This window comes from Bubalus bubalis, chromosome 1, assembly GCF_019923935.1.
Source record: "Bubalus bubalis isolate 160015118507 breed Murrah chromosome 1, NDDB_SH_1, whole genome shotgun sequence".
Classification (NCBI taxonomy): domain Eukaryota; kingdom Metazoa; phylum Chordata; class Mammalia; order Artiodactyla; family Bovidae; genus Bubalus; species Bubalus bubalis.
Window position 1 is genome coordinate 149011510 of NC_059157.1, and position 13687 is coordinate 149025196.

Below are 13687 nucleotides of genomic sequence, written 5' to 3' on the forward strand. Positions count from 1 at the left end.
AGTCACCATCTGCAGTGATTTTGGAGCCCCCAAAAATAAAATCTGACACTGTTTCCACTGTTTTACCATCTACTTCCCATGAAGCGATGGGACTAGATGCCATGATCTTAGTTGTATGCTATCTAGGTTGGTCATAGTTTTCCTTAGAACTCAAATATTCAAAATATTCAAGAAAGAGAGAACAGGGTGAGGGCATAGGCTTTGAGTTATTATTGTGTGCCTGCTTGCATGGAGGGTTTATGGAAGAAAAGGAAGCCTATGTAATGAGAACAGAATTAATACAGAAGAGGAGAGTGATGGCAGATGAGATCAGAAAGGTAATGGAGCAAATAGAGAGGGACTTTAGCAGGAGGGTAATGAAACATTTTAGTTTGCCAGGACAATTTTATTTTGGCCGCACTGTGTGACACGTGGGATCTTAGTTCTCTGATGACTGGGGATCAAACTGCTCTCCCCTGCTGTGGAAGCACAAATCCCAACCACTTGACTGCCAGAGAAGTTGCCAGGACAATTTATTTTTATAGCTACAGTTCTGGCATAATTACTCTCTTTCTTTCACTCTCTAATTTGGTTTAAATCATAAATTATATGGCCTTCCTACTTATAGGTTTCATAGCTTTCTTACCTTGGCTTTTACAATGAATGTAAAGAGTAGTCATGCAAAGTTTTAAGCAGAAGAGTGGAGTGATCTGATTTATGTTCTTAAAGATACATTTTGGTAGCTGTGTATTTGGAGTTTAAGTTCTTGGGTATTAGTAGGGAGAACTCATTAGAAAACTATTATGGAAATCCAGGTGAGAGGTAATGGTAGCTCAGCTAGATGGATTTAGTGGCTCAGCACTAAATCCAAGAAGTGCTTGGAATTTAATATATTTTAAGAAGAGCTGTCATGATTTTATGAATATTTGAATGTAATGTTTTAAAAATAATGGATTCTAAGTGAAATAAAGATTTTCTTTTTGGCCTGAGATACTACAAAGAATTATCCATCAACTGAAAATAATGAAACTTACATGTAGATAAGACTTTTGTAAGATGATCCCAAGTTGACACATTCCCATATTAAATTTAAGTTGTTAAAAAGATAATCAGATAGTGATGAAGGTATATTTTAGGCATGATAATTTTAATTACAAAAGAATCAAGGGTTTGAGATACAAATTTTAGGATTATCAATATATAGGTAGTATTTAGGCTATGAGTCTTATGTACTAGGCTCAAGGTATCTTCAATTTTAAAAGTCAAAGAAAAGAGAAAGATGCAGAAATAGAGATCAAAGTGCAACTCCAGCATACAGGGAAAAAATCCAAGAAAGTATTCAGTCTTGAAAGTCAATTGAAAAAACATACCAAGGAGAAAAGAATTGTTCCAAATGATTCTGGTAAATCAAATAAAACCAAGATACAAACAGACCATTCATTAGCTTTGGGAAACTGTATTGTCATTGGTGACACTGATAAAATCAGATTCAGTGTTATGATTAGAGGTCAAGAGCCTGATAGGAATGGAAGAGAGCATGAGGGGAGTGAAACTGGAGACCTCAAGTCCATCTTCAGAAAAATATAGCTGCCCAATAGAAAAGAAAAAGAAAAAATCTTAATAGCAATCAATCAAGGAGCAGTATGCACCAAGGTAGGTTTAAACCATTTACTTCCTTGGTCCCTTTCCCATTTCCACCACTCACTGAGTAAGCAACATTAAGGAAGATAGAAACTTCTTTAACCCTAAATTTATAGTAAAATGTGTTTACTATTATTACTCACCTTAGTATATTGATAGAGATGTAGTGTTTAATAGAGTGAAGTAATATTCAATAGAATTTATTAGAATGAAATCCTCTATAGAAAATTTCTAATATATAGTAAGTTCTCAAAAGTCATTTCTGTTCTTGTTATTATTGCTACTGTAGCACTACTATTGCTACTAATATTCTCTTCAATTGCTATTCAGTTTTTACTTAATCCAGAGGTGCTGGGTAGTTCCTTGAATCTTCTTTCTCCTTACATTTTTATATTTCTTCCATTTTTCCCATCATCATCCTGTCAACATCTCTTTCTCTGAGGCTGAATTCCACCTAATAAGCAAGCATACAAAGCAAACAAATTTTATTTTGTTTAGTCTTTTTAAACAGCTAGTTATTCTTACAGTCTTCAAATTACATTCATAAGATAAAGAATTATCTTTATTGATAACATTTCTCATAACTTATAACTCCCTCTCAGGAATGACGTCAAGTAGAAAGATAAATTTGGAGGAAGTAGATTCATTAGCTATGTTTCTAACATTCCACACTTTCCTGGCTCAAGATATTTTCATATACTGCACACTCTGCTTAATATGTCCACATCTTTCCTCTTTTTGCTAATTCTTACTTGTTTTACTCCAGGGTTCCACATTGCTTCCAAAGGCATTCAAATAGAAATTGGCCCTATCCCACATAAACATTTCAGGTATACTGCATATTTATACCACTTGTATTTTTTTTTACTGTGGTAGTTTTTGTGAGTGTGGGTTAGACAAACAATAATAAAAAAAATTGTAACAAGTGCCTGTCTCCCATTGCCTCTCTTTCAATCCCAGGACAAAGTATTCTGACATTCTCATTTTTGGAATGAATGAGAATGATGGTAAACATGACTCATTTTCAGACTACAAACCTCACTCTTTCATCTCATTTACGTAAATCATTAAATGAAATTGCTATGACTTATCATAAACTTTGGTACTATTACAAAATTGAATTCCTAGATTGCAAAATATGTTCTTTTTTTGCCCTAATCTTGATATTTTGAGTAATAATATACTGTTAAAAATATCAACATCATAAAAAGTACAATAAAAAATGAGGATAGCACGTGACACTGGGAATTATTTAAGGCCACAGAACTACAGCAATGACCAGGGATTACACTCCAAATAAATATCTGTAAAAAGAAAAAAGAGGAAGTGTACAGTGTTGTGAAGTGTCCAGAATGAGAAATTATTTTTCTTATCTTTGTTGAGCAAGGAAGGGGAGTACCCAATCCAACAACAAATGAATCACCTTGCAGCAAAGCTAGTTTGTTGCTTTATAAGATCCTATATCTGAAGTTCTACTCTAGAGCATCCAAGAAAATGTAATATAGGAGAATTATTCTTGGGAGACTATACATGTATCTCCTAATGTTTGGAAATAACTCTGAACACAGACAGATGCTTAATTTATAAAGATGAAAAATGTAACTAAAGTCATACAAATAAGAAAAGCATAGTCTCCTTTCATTGGATTTTAATTGGACACTATGACACTTGTGCAATGATCACATTCCCTAACTCAGTATAGAGTACCAGGCACAAATATGGGCATTTGACCTGAGCTGCAACTGAGATCTCTCACTGAGATAGTCAGTTGTAGTTTTCATAAATCTCCTGGTTCACTCACACTCTTAATCTCTAGCACTAAAAGGGACTTGCCTTAAGGAGAACAAAGTGTTAGTCACTCACTCATGTCTGACTCTTTGTGACCGCATGAACTGTAGTCCACAAGGCTCTTCTGTCCACAGAATTCTCCAGCATCAATACTGGAGGGGGTTGCCTTTTTCTTCCCCAGGAGATCTTCCTGACCCAGGTTTCCTGGGTCTCTTGCATTGCAGGCAGACTCTTTACCAACAGATAAACCAGGGAAGACATCAAAAAGAACAAATTAGTGTCACAAAGTCAGGTTTTAACTTCTGTCTCTGTAACTTCTATCACTATTAAACTAAAGGTATGGCTTAAGTGTGCATTAGAAAGTGGGAAAAACATAAATTTTAAATTGGCTTGAAATTGAAATTTTAAATCAGGCTTGATCAGGGTCTCCTGCGTTGCAGGAGGATTCTTTATCAATTGAGCTATCAGGGAAGTCCTTGACGTTTCATAAACAAAAATGACCAGAAAGTTATAAAATGTGTCAAAGACATTATTTAGGTAATGAAGAATGAGGATATGATACAGAACAGCTATATAGGAAATACAAATAACATTTTAAATTTATACTACTTTTGAGATTCCTTTTTAAACTAGGGGCTTCACTGGTGGCTCAGACAGTAAAGAGTCTGCCTTCAGTGCTGGAGACCCAGGTTCAATCCCTGGATTGGGAAGATCCCCTGGAGAAGGGAATGGCAACCCACTCCAGCATTCTTGCCTGGAGAATTCCATGAACAGAGGAGCCTGGTGAGCTACAGTTCATAGAGTTGCAAAGAGTTGGACATGACTGAGTGACTGATGCTTTCACTTTAATACCTAAATATTAATAGAAGAATATTATATGTTACTTAAACAGGACAAGAGGAAGAGAAAAATTGGTATTTTTTCAATTTTCTTCCAGCCATAATTAACAAATAAAAACTGTATATATTTAAAGTATGTAACAAAATGATTTATTATATGTATACATTGTGAACGGAGTAGGAAATGGCAACCCACTCCATTATTCTTGTATGGAAAATTCCATAGACAGAGGAGCCTAGAGGGCAACAGTCCATGGAATTGCAAAGAGTCGGATACGACTGAGAAACTAAGCACACATACATTATGAAATGATTGCCACATCAAGCCAATTAACATATCCATTACCTCAAAGTCTAAATATCCAATACAATACCATTAACTATAACTCACCATTTCCACACACCCCAGTTGGAGATAACAGACAAATGACCAGTGGAGAAAGATCCACATACTTTCTGTACACCCCTTCTCCTTCAGGAAATAGGATACAACTCCTCATTCCTTCAAATGTGGGTTGATTATAAGTACATCCTTTTAAAAATACAGCATGAAAAGGGGAGAAAACAATAACTTTACTGTGTAGAAACTAATCAATACTGCTTTAGTCAGGTGATTAATGTTTAGATCAATAGTCACACATGATATGATATCATTTGATATGATGTGAAAAGAATGGCAATTTCCCTCTGTGGTCAACCTCCTCCAAACCCATAACCCCAGTCAAATAACAAGAATTACATCAGAAAAATCCTAAGAGATAGTTTTCAAAATATGTACCAGCATCCCTCAAAATTGTCAAGGTCATTGAAACACAGATATCCTTAAAAATGTCATCACAGTCTACAGCTAAATATACTATGCCTACCATGACATGACAACTAAATGGATAGACTTCTGGAACAAAAGCAAAAGAGACATAGGGAAAAACTAAGGAAATATAAAGCATGAATTTTTATTAATTATGTTCTACTATCTGTTCATTAACTGTGATAAATGTACCATACTAATACAAGATATTAATAACAGGGGAAATCAGGTGGTAGGTATACAAGAACTCTCTGTATTATGTTGACAACTTTTCTGTAAATTTAAATCTATTCTAAAATTTTAAAAGGCTATTAAAAATATCAAAATAATAGGGTATGTTAAGTGACACATTAGCCAATCAGAAAGCCCCAGGTGAACAAGACTATATTGATTTGAGCAACAAATAAATAAAATAGTATTATACAACAAAATAGAAAATATACGTTCATCCTGCTCCTGCTGCTAAGTCGCTTCAGTCATGTCCGACTCTGTGCGACCCCATAGACGGCAGCCCACCAGTTTCTCCCATCCACAGGATTCTCCAGGCAAGAACACTGGAGTGGGTTGCCATTTCCTTCTCCAATGCATATGTTCATGAGCCTATACTAAATAAATAAACAGTACAGGAGAGGTAATCTTCCCCATAAAAAGTCTGTTAGTTGCTCAGTCGTGTCCAACTCTTCGCAACACCATAAACTGTAGCCCTCCAGGCTCCTCCATCTATGGGATTTTCCAGGTAAGAATACTTGAGTGAATTGCCATTTCCTTCCCCTGAGGATCTTCCCGACCCAGGGATTGAACCCCGGTCTCCCACATTGCAGGCAGACTCTTTACCATCTGAGCCATCAGGGAAGCCCACTCCATAAATAAATAGTATTAATGTTAATATATGCATATATTCCCTCTTTTAGGAGATAGAAATTGATTAGGCCTTGCTTGAGGATGGGCTATGCACAGTGACTTGCTTCTGAAGAATATAATATAGAAAGGGAAATTAATAATTTTTGCAGTGGATGAATCTGGATGAATCTGAAACAACCTTAACCAAGTAATGAAGATTAACATTCTCAGTTATATTGTATGTCATCAAATATAATGTGACATGTAGGGTACTGTGTGGTATTCTTTCCAAAAACTCCACTAGAGTTTAACTTCATTAAACTCCAGTCTAATCATTTTTAAAAAAATGGAAAATTCTGTTGAGTACATTTTACATAGCTGGCAAATGCTGGTAAAGACTGTCAAAGTCATAGAAGACTACAAAAAACTTAAGAAACTATCACAAATCAGACAAGACTGGAAAGTTATGGCAACTAACTACAATATGGTTTGAATCTGGAACAGAAATTGAAAAACTGGTGATATCCAAATAAACTCTAGAGTTAATATTAATGTACCAGTGCTGGTTCCTTAGTTTTTATAGTTCTCTCATGTATTATAAGCAATTAAACAAAGGCAGAACTGATATGGGTATGTTATCTGAGAGCTCTCTCCACTATTCTTGAAACTGTTCTATAATTCTAAAATTATTTCAAAATATTAAAAAAGTTTATTTATAAAGAAAAATATGTGATATTATTTTATAAATATTATTACTAGCTTTGATGGGATAATTATGGCTTAACATCCTTTTTCATTCTCCAAGAAATGAAGTTTGCTTGTCAAATTCCTCCTGGTCAGAGTAAATGTGTGACTGCTTAAAAAAAAAAAAAAAAAGATACAAATGATATTATGCTAGTTAAAGCCTTTTCTTAAAAAAAAAAGAAAAAAAACTGGACGTTTCTGCATCCTTCATCTTTGAACCCAGATGTCCTATTGTGAGGAAGACCAAGCTGAAAGAGTATTGAGATTCTCAGCCTAGAGGCTGAACTTCACTCTGATAACCAACAGCAACTTACAATCAGGTAGATGTGGATTTTTTATCCTCAGTCAACTGAGGCAAACTATTCCCAGTGAACTTTGATTAAATCTCAAAATCATGAGCAAGTAAGTTATTGCTCTTATTTTAAGTTTTGGGGTGGTTTTGTTATTTAACAATATGTAGCTACAAAAATTTGGCTCTAGAAAAGCTGTATTGCTGAAACAGAAACCACAACGTATGGAAACCAAAAGGAATTAGCTTTGAAACCAAATGTTAGGAATATTGGTGAAGGCTGGAAAGACAATGATATTGTTATTGAATATAAGAGGGAAGTGAAATAACATTTTCCAGTTCTATTACTTGAGATATCTGGAAAATAGAAATGGTATCTAATTAACTCATGGATATGGCCTAGGAGGTTTCCAGGAAGAATGATGCATGCACTGAATGGCTTGTTTGAGCTTACGATAAAGTACAAAGCTGTGAGTTACAAAGTGTAAAATTTTCTAGCTGCATGAGTCTGTGAGGCATGTCCTTAAATTTTTCTGAGGTCTTAGAAATGGTTTTACAAGATCCACCACTGATATTTTTGATTCAGGGGTCATTTCACTGGGTTTAAAGCCACACTGGATTTAATCTTTTACGTGCAGCAATTTATTATTTTGATAACTTAAAGGCTTGGAATGAGAAAGTTTTATTTTCAAACACAGGTTTGCTTCTTTAATTTTCCTTTAAATTCTCCCTGAAAACCAAAGAGTTAATTATATAATATCTCATCTCACAACTTTGTCCTTTACCATAACCAGCTCAAAGAAGTCATTTTCTACCTGAAGCATTCTTCCTGGAAACCTTCTAGGCCACATCCATGAGTCAATTAGATACCATTTCTATTTTCCAGATCATCTCAAGTAATAGAACTGGCAAGTATTATTTCACTTCCCTCTTATATTCAATAACAATATTGTTCTTTCCAGCCTTCACCAATATTCCTGACATTTGGTTTCAAAGATAATTCCATAAGTTTTAGGTTTCTGTTTCAGCAGTATACCATTTCTAGAATCAAATTTCATTGTAGCTACATACTGTTGAATAACAAGCCACCCCAAAACTTAGTGACTTAAAAAAACAGCATCATAAAAGTGTAGACTAACAGCAACCTCAATGTGACCGAAGGTGGAGAAGAACCTGCCTTGGACAGAAATATGGGTTTGTCCTATATTATGTCTTATTCAGTTGAATATAAATCACATAAAAGGAACTCATAAAGTTTTCAAAAGATTAATTCACTTGGACTGACAGGGATAGGGAGAGTTTAAAAGAGAGAGTGGCCTCTGCACTCTTAACCTTCCGTGAATACCATCCAGACTGAGAAAACTAGCAGCTGCAAATTTGGAATATTTCTAATAGGAAAGAGCAAAGCCAAGAGCTCAGAGAACAAAACCAAAACCCATGGAAAATCTTTCCCAGGGAGCGGGTCTGAGCACTAACCAAGCAATTAACAATATGAACCGAGATTTCAGAATTTCTATGAACTAATGACTTCTATGAACCTCCACTGTGCCTGTGTGCATGCTAAGCCACTTCAGTCATGTCTGACTCTTTGTGACCCTATGGACTGTAGCCCACCAGGCTCCTCTTTTCTTGGGATTCTCCAGGAAAGAATACCCAAGTGGATTGTCTTGCCCTCCTCCAGGGGTTCTTCCCAACCCAGGGATTGAGCCCACTCCTCTAATGTCTCCTGTGTTGGCAGGGGAGTTCTTTACCACTAGAGTCACCTGGGAAGCCTGTCTCCCACTTTCCTTTTTTAAAAAGAAAGTGCCCAATGAACTTTCCCTACCCCAGTCATTTTATTTTGGTGTGTGGAGGGCACAACACTTTGAATTTTGGCACATATACTTTTAAATCAGTAAAAAACCTTAACTGAAAATCAACATCCACACCTGCATTTCCTGCACATGAAGAATTTCTGGATTTGAACATGATGACTATTGAGATAAATCTTTGTGTCCAACCAGTCAATCCTAAAGGAAATCAGTCCTGAATATTCATTGGAAGGACTGATGGCAGAAGCTGAAATTCCAGTACTTTGGCCACCTGATGAGAAGAATTGACTCTGATGCTGGGAAAGATTGAAGGCGGGAGGAGAAGGGGATGACAGACGATGAGATGGTTGGATGGAATCACTGACTCTATGGACATGAGTTTGAATAAGCTCCCAGAGTTGGTGATGAACAGGGAAGCCTGGGGTCGCAAAGAGTCAGACATGACAGAGCAACTGAACTGAACTGATAGGGAGGAAAGGCATTTTCCAAGTGAGATTTATATAAATAACTGACATAAGAAGAGGGTAGCACTTCCCTGGCAGTCCAGTGGTTAAAATTCTGCACTTGCAATGCAGGGGATACTGTTTTCACCCCTGGTCAGGGAACTAAGACTCTGCCTGCTACATGGTGTGGTCAAAGAAAAAAATTGTGGCTGGAGGATAGAATGTTGCAGATTAAAAATAACTGAAAATTCTTTGTCACTCCCCTCAAGGAAATGTGCAGTCTGTTTCTCTACCCTCTGGAATCCAAACTGAATCTGCTACTGCCGCTAAGTCATACCAGTCGTGTCTGACTCTGTGCGACCCCATAGACGGCAGCCCACCAGGCTCCTGTCCCTGGGATTCTCCAGGCAAGAATACTGGAGTGGGTTGCCATTTCCTTCTCCAGTGCATGAAAGTTAAAAGTGAAAGTGAAATCGCTCAGTTGTCTCTGACTCTTAGAGACCATATGGACTAGAGCCTACCAGGCTCCTCTGTCCATGGGATTTCCCAGGCACGAGTACTGGAGTGGCTTGCTATTGCCTTTTCCCGTAACTGAACCTATGACTGTTCAATAGAATACACTATCTGTGACTCTGACAGTTTTGGGCAACAGTCAAGTTCTTTTCTTCTTGAATGTAAACTCCCATGCTGGGGCAAAAGCCCAGGTAACCATGGAGAAAAGAATTTAGGCCTCAAATGATAGTTCCAGCTGAACTTTCAGCCAATAACCAGCCACACTACATTTATTTTTTTCTATCCCCAGTCAAGTTGTTCCACAAAGAATAGAGACAAGCAGTTCTCACTGAGTAGTGCTCAAATTAAAAGAAAAAAAAAAAGAAGGCAAATAATTGCTTTAAAACTTACAATTTGGTAGTGCATATATAGCCGTAAATTAAAAGCTGGCTCTCACTTCTTTCCCTTTTATGGCAGTTGACAGCAGGCCATGTATATTAGAGTAAACTAAAATTTAAATTTTTTTCTCTTGTAGTATTTTTTAAAATAAATAACATGTGAGTGACTGAAAAAAATGTGGGTATTTGCTAAATCACTACAGATGGTGACTGCAGCCATGAAATTAAAAGACCCTTACTCCTTGGAAAGAAAGTTATGACCAACCTAGATAGCATATTCAAAAGCAGAGACATTACTTTGCCAACAAAGGTTCGTCTAGTCAAGGCTATGGTTTTTCCTATGGTCATGTATGGATGTGAGAGTTGGACTGTGAAGAAGGCTGAGCGCCGAAGAACTGATGCTTTTGAACTGTGGTGTTGGAGAAGACTCTTGAGAGTCCCTTGGACTGCAAGGAGATCCAACCAGTCCATTCTGAAGGAGATCAGCCCTGGGATTTCTTTGGAAGGAATGATGCTAAAGCTGAAACTCCAGTACTTTGGCCACCTCATGCGAAGAGTTGACTCACTGGGAAAGACTCTAATGCTGGGAGAGATTGGGGGCAGGAGGAGAAGGGGGCGACAGAGGATGAGATGGCTGGATGGCATCACTGACTCGATGGACGTGAGTCTGGGTGAACTCCGGGAGTTAGTGATGGACAGGGAGGCCTGGCGTGCTGCGATTCATGGGGTCGCAAAGAGTCGGACACGACTGAATGACTGATCTGATCTGTTTTGCTAAATGCTACAAATATATTTTTCTCTCTTAAATTGGGATTTTTTAAAACCAAATTATTTTCACTCATTTAATACTTATTTTGATGTGACAGTCTTCCAAATCTACTCTATAATAAAATACAATGATATGTGTATATTATATCCACATTAAAATGAAATTTGGTTTGTTTTTCACCTTCATGGTTATTGTTGCTTGAACTTTATAGTATTCTCTGACAATTGACACATGTATTTATTTGCATTCGTTTAATCTCATCTTCATAAATTCTTTATTTTTACACATAGTATGCCATCTAGTGACAAAAAATTAAATATAACAAGCATACTCAAGTCATCAAGAAGAAAAACTGTATAATAATATGCATTTGGTGATATAGTACATAAAATCAGTTGTATCTTTATTTTTTCTTTAAAAATTATTATAAAATTTGGAAAACCATTTAAAATGCCATCACCTTTAAGATACTCTGCATCATATATCTCCAGTATACCTATGTCTATTAAAATCCAAAACTATTTTAAGGAAAATGAGCTGATGCTTAGCATACTCTGTCAAATAAATCATATTTTTAAACTATTCTAGATGAATTTTTATTATTTATATTTGATATTCTGTTTCTTTTACAAAACAGAAATTGTCAGTCTGTTTATTTAGCAATTAACAAAAATATCTAACATTTTTATTTCAAAAATAAATATATTTTCCATGTATCTTATACACTATCTCTCTGGACAATTTGACATATCAAAGTATTGAAACTTAGAGTACATGACTTTTCTCTGATAATAAGTGGACTTGTCTCAGAAATAGTTCTTGAAAAGAGGTTTTCTCATGCAAAAATCAAATTAAAACTCTGCTAATAAATTATGCTATGCTATGCTATTCTAAGTCGCTTCAGTCGTGTCCGACTCTGTGTGACACCATAGACAGCAGCCCACCAGGGTCTCCCGTTCCTGGGATTCTCCAGGCAAGAACACTGGAGTGGGTTGCCATTTCCTTCTCCAATGCATGAAAATGAAAAGTGAAAGTGAAGTCGCTCAGTCGTGTCTGACTCTTAGCGACCCCATGGACTGCAGCCCACCAGGCTCCTCCATCCATGGGATTTTCCAGGCAAGAGTACTGGAGTAGGGTGCCATCACCTTCTCCAGCTAATACATTATAAAATATAGCGAATATTTAACAAAGAGCTTGTGACTAAGGTTTTTTTGTTTTGTCTTATATTTTTAAGTTTCCCATTCATTTTTATAAGTCAATTTTATAAGATAGTCAAATGATTGAATACATCCTTTCAGATGAGGAATACAAAATATAGATATTCTATAGCTATGTCCCTGATTTAACCCTTGGAATAGAACTTATGAGAGTCAGTTGTTTAAAGAAGAGTTTATAAAAGCTTTTTTTTTTTTTTTTTTCTCCCACCCACTTTGAGATTCTAATAATCTCTTTGTAAACTTGCTCTTTTTAAAAATCACTCTTCTAAAGCCCATCATAGTAATCATTAGGGATATTTCATAAGGGGAATGTGATCTTAAGGACTACCTCTAGTTCCTTGCCAACAGAGGCTTCTAAATATTTTGTTCTCTTTTTAACATCTTAAACAATAGACAGTCTTTAAAAATATGTGTACCAGAGGAAATATCTTGAAATGCACACACACACACACACACACACACACTAATACTGAACTCATCTTTTATATTTTTAAATATCTTAAAGAATTCACTAACTGTGATAATGCACGATTAGCAGATTTTTCAGGATGGCTAAAAAGAAAGTTACTTACCTTTTAAATATGAAACTTTATGAAAAAATATAATATTTTCTATATTTCTTATTTTTTGCATTTATCATATCAAGAGCCAGGTCTGAAGACCTGATTATGAAGTTTAACCCAAGGGAAGTCCCAACCAGACAGTAAAATGAAAGAAGGAAACAACACCTGTTCTAGTCCCAGGGATGTATATGGAGAAACCCATAGATATAAAAGCAAATATCTATGCAATTGTCTTAATGTGACTTGCACAGATTTCAGACCTGGGAGTAAAGACATTTCATAGATCTTTAGGCACTTTATATGTGAGATTTAGGAAGGACACACTCCACGCACTATTATCCAACATCAGAGAGCGCTAGTAAAGACAGAAAATCAGCCTTGTTATTCTTAAATATCTTTCAACCTCCATTTAGCATGTTGAAACCCAGAAATTTCCACACACTTTTTAGAGTCAACAGAGGTAACCAATTCTTGCCTGGAAAACTCTGTGGACAGAGCATCCTGGGGGGTTACAGTCCGTGGGGTCTCACAGAGTTGGACATGACCGAGCACAGCACACAAGTAACAAAACTGAGAGTCCAGAAGCACTCTATAAATGTATTATAGCTAAAAAGGTAAAAGTCACTGTGAAACAGAAAGCTGAAGACAACTCAGGCAAGAATCCAAGTGTAGAATGTAGCAGACATTCAGGGATAAGGCTGAAGGATAATGAAGAATTACTAATAAGAACTACCAGTCTGGACTAATGCAGAAGAGAAATGAGGTTCAAGAAAATCAAGCCACAAATATCAGACAAATTTACTATCTGAATGCTCAGGGACAGGATTGAACCAAACACAATTCAGAGCGCATTAGTTCTTAGAGGACATCCTATGGATTTGAAGATTCTGCATTTTCTTGCATTCATTTCATTGAAATATTTAGTGTCTTTTTCAACTATTCCACTTCATGAGCACATGACCAGGTTGGGAAAAGGGATTTTGAAATTTATATAAATTAGATTCTTTGCCAGCTGAGCCACCAGTGAAGCTCAAGAATACTAGAGTGGGTAGCCTATCCCTTCTCC